Here is a 7,310-nt window from a genome sequence, read left to right on the forward strand (position 1 = left end):
AAAGGGTGGTGGGGCAACGTGTGTCGCTGCTCTTTCTGCCATCTGATGAGGGAATCAACTCCATGTGATGAGGGGATGAGGGAGGGCACGTGGAGCACCACAAGCTGCCTTGCACACCTTCCTTTTTGCTGGTGATTTCTGGAGCAACGGCATGGCCCAAAAGGGATGTGTGAAGAGGTTCTTTCTCTTTTCCTTCTTCCATTTATGCTCTTGATGCTGCTATAAAATAGGGCATGTTTATATTGGCTCTTCATGTGCAATTTGGGTTGTTTGAAAAACTTTAAAACAAAGGTAAAATGCAATAGAAGTAATGTTGGTAAGTGGCCTGTCATGTATAAAGAAAGGCAAGATCTGCATCTTAGGCCCCATCTACACTGCCACACAATACAGTTTGAAACCGCATCATATGGTCAGTGTAGGCTCTTATAATGCAGTTAAACTGGATTATATGAATCTACATTGATCATGTAGTGTGACTTGAAATACTTTATATGGCAGTGTAGTTGGGACTATAATGGTATAATGGTATAAAAGTAACCTATGGATGTGAGAGCTGGACCATAAGGAAGGCTGAGTGAAGGAAGATAGACACTTTTGAACTCTGGTGCTGGAGGAAAATCCTGAGAGTGCCTTGGACCGCAAGAAGATCCAACCAGTCCATCCTCCAGGAAATAATGCCCGACTGCTCACTGGAGGGAAGGATATTAAAGGCAAAGTTGAAGTATTTTGGTCACATCATGAGAAGACATGAAAGCTTGGAGAAGATCATGATGCTGGGGAAAATGGAAGGAAAAAGGAAGAGGGGCTGACCAAGGGCGAGATGGATGGACGGTATCCTTGAAGTGACTGACTCGACCTTAAAGGAACTGGGGGCGGTGACAGCCGACAGGGAGCTCTGGCGTGGACTAGTCCATGAAGTCACGAAGAGACGAAAACGACTGAACGAGTAAACTGAACTGAAGGTGGGACTATAAGGATAGATCTCAAACAAATGAGTGACTCAGTGGCAAAAACTGAGTTCTTTTCCAGACTAGATTATAATCTAAGCCAATAAATGACCATATGGAGAGCATTATGCTGCTTACTCATAACCAAGGTGGGCATTATGAGCAGATGAAGTCCAGAGTTGCAATTTGCCAGTCTCCGTGGCTAATTGGGGTGGCAGTGGGGCAATCCCAATTCCCCAGCTGGCCACTGGTGCTTCCCTATCATGCATGGGAAACTTTTGCCACATGGCTGAATCCTGCAGTAGCCCCATTGTTCCTAATGGAACACAAAGGCTACCGTATTGGCAGCGCAGCATCCTACCATGATGTTGTCACAGTTCACCCATGGAGCCCCACCAGAAGTCATTCTACATCATCTTATGGGCCTGGGGCTCTGTGAGTGATCTGGGGCAGAAGCATCCCAGGACGCTTATTTTTTCATGTGTGATGAGCTCAAAAGATACACAAACCAGTTAAGATTGTAAACATTTTTACCTATTGCCACTATACTCTTTGATTTTCTGGTCTTTGAATGATTTCACAGTAGCGCAGGCATATAATATAAACGGCTTTTCTGGTTAAACTAATTCTCTTCATACTGGAAATTATTGTGTTCATGAGGCAGAACTTTATTAGGCTGTTCCATAGAAAGCAGCTTCCTGAACATGAAACCATGGAATCCTCATTCAGGTCTCAAATGGGCATACCTGGACCAGCTCAACATGCTTGGCTGAAAGAGCTGTGTAGCTGGATAGATTCCCCAAGCTGAGCTTTTGGAGAGCTGTTTGAAGTTTGGCAAAGCTCTCTCTAACCCCATTCCTTTTTCTCTCTCTACTTATAGAATGATTCATTTCTTTCAGTATGCCCATTTCAGTCAAGTCTTCACCAACTTGTTCTTAAAGCTCACCTGGCAACTCCATAGCTCTGAAAATTTATATCATAAAACTAAACTCAGTAGCAGTCCTATATAACAAAAATGCTGCTGATGAGAAATAAGAAATAATGCTGTACATTGAAGAACCATCTTTTTTTCAGGATTATTTCAGAAAGGGACGCCAATCCATCCCAGACAAACACATATTGCAATTGTCAAATATATGACTTTTGGAAGTGGGATGGGAGCATTTACATATGAACTACAGCATTCAGGAAACATATAGGATTTCCTATACGCGAAAGAAGATAGATGCTTTTGAACTTTGGTGCTTTAGGAAAATCCTGAGTGTTTTGGACCGCAAGAAGATCCAACCTGTCCATCCTCCAGGACATAATGGCCGGCTGCTCACTGAAGGGAAGGATATTAGAGGCAAAGATTAAGTATTTTAGCCACATCATGAGAAGACAGGAAAGCTTGGAAAAGATCATGATGCTGGGGAAAATGGAAGGAAAAAGGAAGAGAGGCCGACCAAAGGTGAGGTGGATGGATGGTATCCTTGAAGTGACTGGCTTGAACTTGAGGGAACTGGGAGTGGCAATGGCCAATAGGGAGCTCTGGCATGGGCTGGTCCATGAGGTCACGAAGAGTCGAAAATGACTGCGTGAATGAAGAAGAAAAAGAAGAAGAAGAAGAAGAAGAAGAAGAAGAAGAAGAGGAAGAGGAAGAGGAAGAGGAAGAGGAAGAGGAAGAGGAAGAAAGGATTTCCTGGCTAGAATCTTGGAGAAGACAACTCTACACTGTGACTCTTTGTTGCAGGTCTCCTTTGTTGCAGGTCTCCATGGCAAATCCACAGGGAATCCATGGGGTTCCAGCTGGAGGTGTGGAGAACCCATTGCTCCACGCTCTGCATCACCCAATTTACCTGGACCCCTATCCCACAGGGAGGAGCGTCACCGCCCAGCTTCCCCCCCCCCCCCCGTGTTGATGCCATGGCAGTATGTGCCTCCTTTACCATGAAGCCCAGCCAGAAGTCCTTGTGCATCATGTAATGGGCTCCGTGATAAAAGGACAAGAAGAAGCAGCATGTGATGGATAAATCAGCTCATCTGATGAGGTCGTAAATTATCCCATGCTGCACAAAATCAAAATCAAAACTAAATCCACTTTACAAGATATGAAATATTCACCCAGCCCTACTATTAGCCTCAACTAGAATAGATCCATTGGGTGATTAGATTTACATATTTATTGATTCATCATTCACCAACTGGTTCAATTGATATTCTACCTAGGGCTAACTAATATGATTCCAGCTGATAGTGACGAGTGACATTCCCCAATCCATATTGTGATAATATCTTAGTAGACCAAAATGAGTCAACATTACTATAGTCAATTTTCCATCCACTGATCCACCACTTTATTTATATCCCAACTTTCTTCCAGCCTGGGACTTAAAGTGGTTTTGAAAATGGCAGAATATATAATAAAACATGTATTTTGCATGAATTGCCTTTTTATCTATTCATTGTTTTTAAACAAAATCATCTATATAAATAAAAATGTAATGTCCATCAGTGAGGGACCTCAAATTTTCCAAACTACTCCACCAACTGCTATGAAATGTGCACACAACATAGCATTCGAACTGTCTTGTGTTATAAGCCTACTTTCACAAACCTGACACACCTGAGAAAGGTAAAATCATACCCCTAAGCAACGACCAATCAGTCTCCTCTTCCTTTAGCTACTGTCCTAACAGACGGCTTACCCAGGGGACACCTGAATGTTTTACCATCCTGTGAGAGGCTTATGTGGAAGGTCCAGGGTGGGAGAAAGAACTCTTTTCTGCTACAGGCAAATGTGAATGTTCCAATTGGTCAACTTGATTAGCATTACATAGCCTTGCTGCTTCAAACCCTGGCTACTTTCTGCCTGGGGGAATCCTTTGTTGGGAAGTGTTAGCTGACCCTGACTGTTTCATGTCTGGTATTCTACTGTTTTCTGAGTGGTGTTCTTTATTTACTGAGATAAATTTTGCAATTGGCCAACTTGATTAGCATTGAATAGCCTTGCTGCTTCAAACCTGGCTACTTCCTGCCTAGGTGAATCCTTTGCTGGGAGGTGTTAGCTGGCCCTCATTGTTTCATGTCTGGTATTCCACTGTTTTCTGAGTGGTGTTCTGTATTTACTGCAAGTAATGTTGCAATTGGCCAACTAAATTACCATTGAATAGCCTTGCTGTTTCTGGTGTGAAAGAACTGGCCATCAGCAAGGATGTTGCCCAGGGGACACCTGCTTGTTTTACCATCCTGTGGGAGGCTTCTCTTTATATATTTGTGGAAGGTCCCTTTTCTGAGGTTTTTTTTTCATTGAACCAGACAGGGGCATAGTAACATATGGCTGGGTACAGCTAGTACTAAATAAAACTACCACTGTCTTCAAAAGGGCATACATCCTAGTAAAGCGTGTTTAGAATTGCAGGCTAAATGTTGCAGTGGCCTGTCCCTCTCTTTGTTTTGAGACTATCTTTCGGGAGGGGGGGGGGCTTTTACAAGTTATACAAACCTTTGTATTAATAATTAATTAATGAATTATATGATATTTTGTGGGATTGTCCTGGTAGTAAAAGACATGCTTACATTCTCCATTCCATGTGCCTAATCTCTACTTTATTGCAACATCTTAGTGAATCTGGCAGACTTACCTTTTGTCAGATGTTGTTTTCAAATCCGGTGCATTTGGGAAGTTACAGTACTTAGTAGGAATGGTATGTAGAACATCCTGGTAGCAATTGTGACTCAAGCAAGCCATATTACATGCCAAACTATTAAGTGAGCTGCTGGGCCTGGACACAGGTGTCAGATCTTCTGACATTCAGCTGTAGATCTTGTTGGTTACCTTCAAAAGCAGATGGATTTAATTTGAAATTAAAATAATGGCTCAATTCTGATCCAGGTAGACACATGTCAGAAACTGCCACAGCTGGAATTAAATCTCAATGGTGTTGGCAGCAATGGAAAGGGAACACGAACAGGCACTGAAAAGAGCTTTTAGAACTTCATTCTGGTTGTTTCAGTTACATAGAAAGGGTAGACTTAAATATTGGTGAGTTTCCATAGACTTCAGAAGATGCAACACATAACACTGTGTTTCTGTTCATGTCCACATATTCTTTCCTCAAATTCTATTTGAGATCTATAAATCATTTTAAAAATAAACTTTTTTATAATGAGAAGAACAATACATAAACACTGCGATTTTTTCACCATTGCATTTCCCATGGCTAAAAGGCAGGTAAATTTTAAACTCAAAAACTATGAAAGAAAAAGATGTATCAGAGTTCTCATCTCCAGGCATTATGAATGTGTTCTCAAGATTTTGACACATTTGTGATCAGTTCTGTGTTCATAGTATATTGTACTTGAAATAAACAGAAGTAAGCATGTGATAAAAGGTAAAGGTTTTCCTCTGACATTAAGTCTAGTCATGTCCAACTCTGAGGGTTGGTGCTCATCTCCGTATCTAAGCTGAAGAGCCAGCATTATCTGTAGACACCTCCAAGGTCATGTGGCCAACAAGACAGCATGGAGCACCATTACCTTCCCACGGGAGCGGTACCTATTGATTTACATGGTCCGATTTAAGGCTGAAGCATGAGGTTTTTAGACAAATTGATCTAATTTACATATGTTTAAAATGTTATGATATATTTTAATGATGTATTTTTATAGTGTTAATTGATGATATGTACTGTTTTTGTTTTATTATTATGTTCTTGGCATTAAGGTAAAGGTAAAGGTTTCCCCTGACGTTAAGTCCAGTCATGTCTGACTCTGGGGGTTGGTGCTCATCTCCATTTCTAAGCCGAAAAGCCAGCGTTGTCCGTAGACACCTCCAAGGTCATGTGGCCAGCATGACTGCATGGAGCATCGTTACCTTCCCACTGGAGCGGTACCTATTGATCTACTCATGTAGGCATGTTTTCGAACTGCTAGGTTGGCAGAAGCTGGCGCTAACAGCGGGCGCTCATTCTGCTCCCCAGATTCGAACCTGGGACCTTTTGGTCTACACTGTGCCACCAGAGGTTCCATTCTTGGCATTAAATGTTGCCAACTGTTGTAAGCCGCCCTGAGTCCTCCCGGGTGAGAAGGGCGGGGTATAAATGCTGGAAATAAATAAATAAGTAATAAATACTCACATTTGCATGTTAGTAGATCAATAGGCTGGCAGAAGCTAGTGCTAACAGTGGGAGCTCACCCCACTCCCTGGATTCGAACTGCTGACCTTTCATTCAGCAAGTTCAGCAGCTCAGTGTGGGCTCCTTAAGGAAAAAGAAAAAAGAAAAAGGCTAAGAATTGCCGGTAGGCCAGGGAAACTGGTGACTTCCATGTCTCTGGGGTGATGAATCCAACCTGGAAATGGTATTTAAAAATAAGATAAGATACTTAAAATATTATAAATTCTTTAAAATAATACACAAAACAACCAGCTTTTCCACCCTAGAGAATTCAGAGAGTTATTTTCTTCCACTTCAAGTTGACAGACTTTTGGGGGGTTTCCATTATTACCAGCATAGTTCTATCAAGCTATTCAAAATAGTTATGGATTAGGAGGAGAAGGGAGAAGATAGAGAAGGAGAAATGCTCTTTCCATTAAAGTGCAACCTACATTTTTATTAATAGGTAGCTAAATTTAAAAAAAATCACTGCATACTTTTAAATATCTTGCTTGAAACAAACTGAATTATTCATGCATAGAATTGTACAGCATTACAACACCTGTTTTCAATCATGCATAATGTAAAATCACTCATTACCTCACAAGAGCCTCTACATCCCCAGCAATCAAATGGCATTGAAACAGCAAAACAGGTGCCTGGCAGGTGGATCCAAACAGATGTCTGGAGTTTGCATGCCTTTTCTTGTACAGGTGTGATGATCTTGTTTTCAGCAGCATAATTGCTACTTAAGTAGGTAATGCTTAATTCTTATGTGCTTTAATATTTATTTTTGCTTCTTCAATTCCTTTTCTTCCCACTTTGCAAACTGCGTAGGCTTGAAGCCGCTTTGGCGATGCGTAAAAGCTCTGGATGAGCTGTTGGCAGAGCGATGCCAGCTTGAGAAGGCATTGCTTCTTCCTTGGGCTTTCGTTACACTGAATTGGCCTCCCTTTGCTTTTCTACTTTATAAAAACACAGCTCCTTGCTTCTTTGTAGGAATGAAAGCATGAAAGGAAATTGCAACAAGAATGGCATGAGGGTGAAGATTAGTCCCTATGTAATCATGCCTCCATGGGAAAGCTTTTTTGGAAGGATTTCCAGCAAACCACATCCATGACAAATGGCATGTGGATTTCTCATAGTGAAAAAAGTCACATGGTAGACTCATTTATTGTGTGAATGTGTACCTTTTAATGTGTAAATTTTGGAAGAACCAGCTCCTGTA

This window comes from Anolis carolinensis, chromosome 1, assembly GCF_035594765.1.
Source record: "Anolis carolinensis isolate JA03-04 chromosome 1, rAnoCar3.1.pri, whole genome shotgun sequence".
Classification (NCBI taxonomy): Eukaryota; Metazoa; Chordata; class Lepidosauria; order Squamata; family Dactyloidae; genus Anolis; species Anolis carolinensis.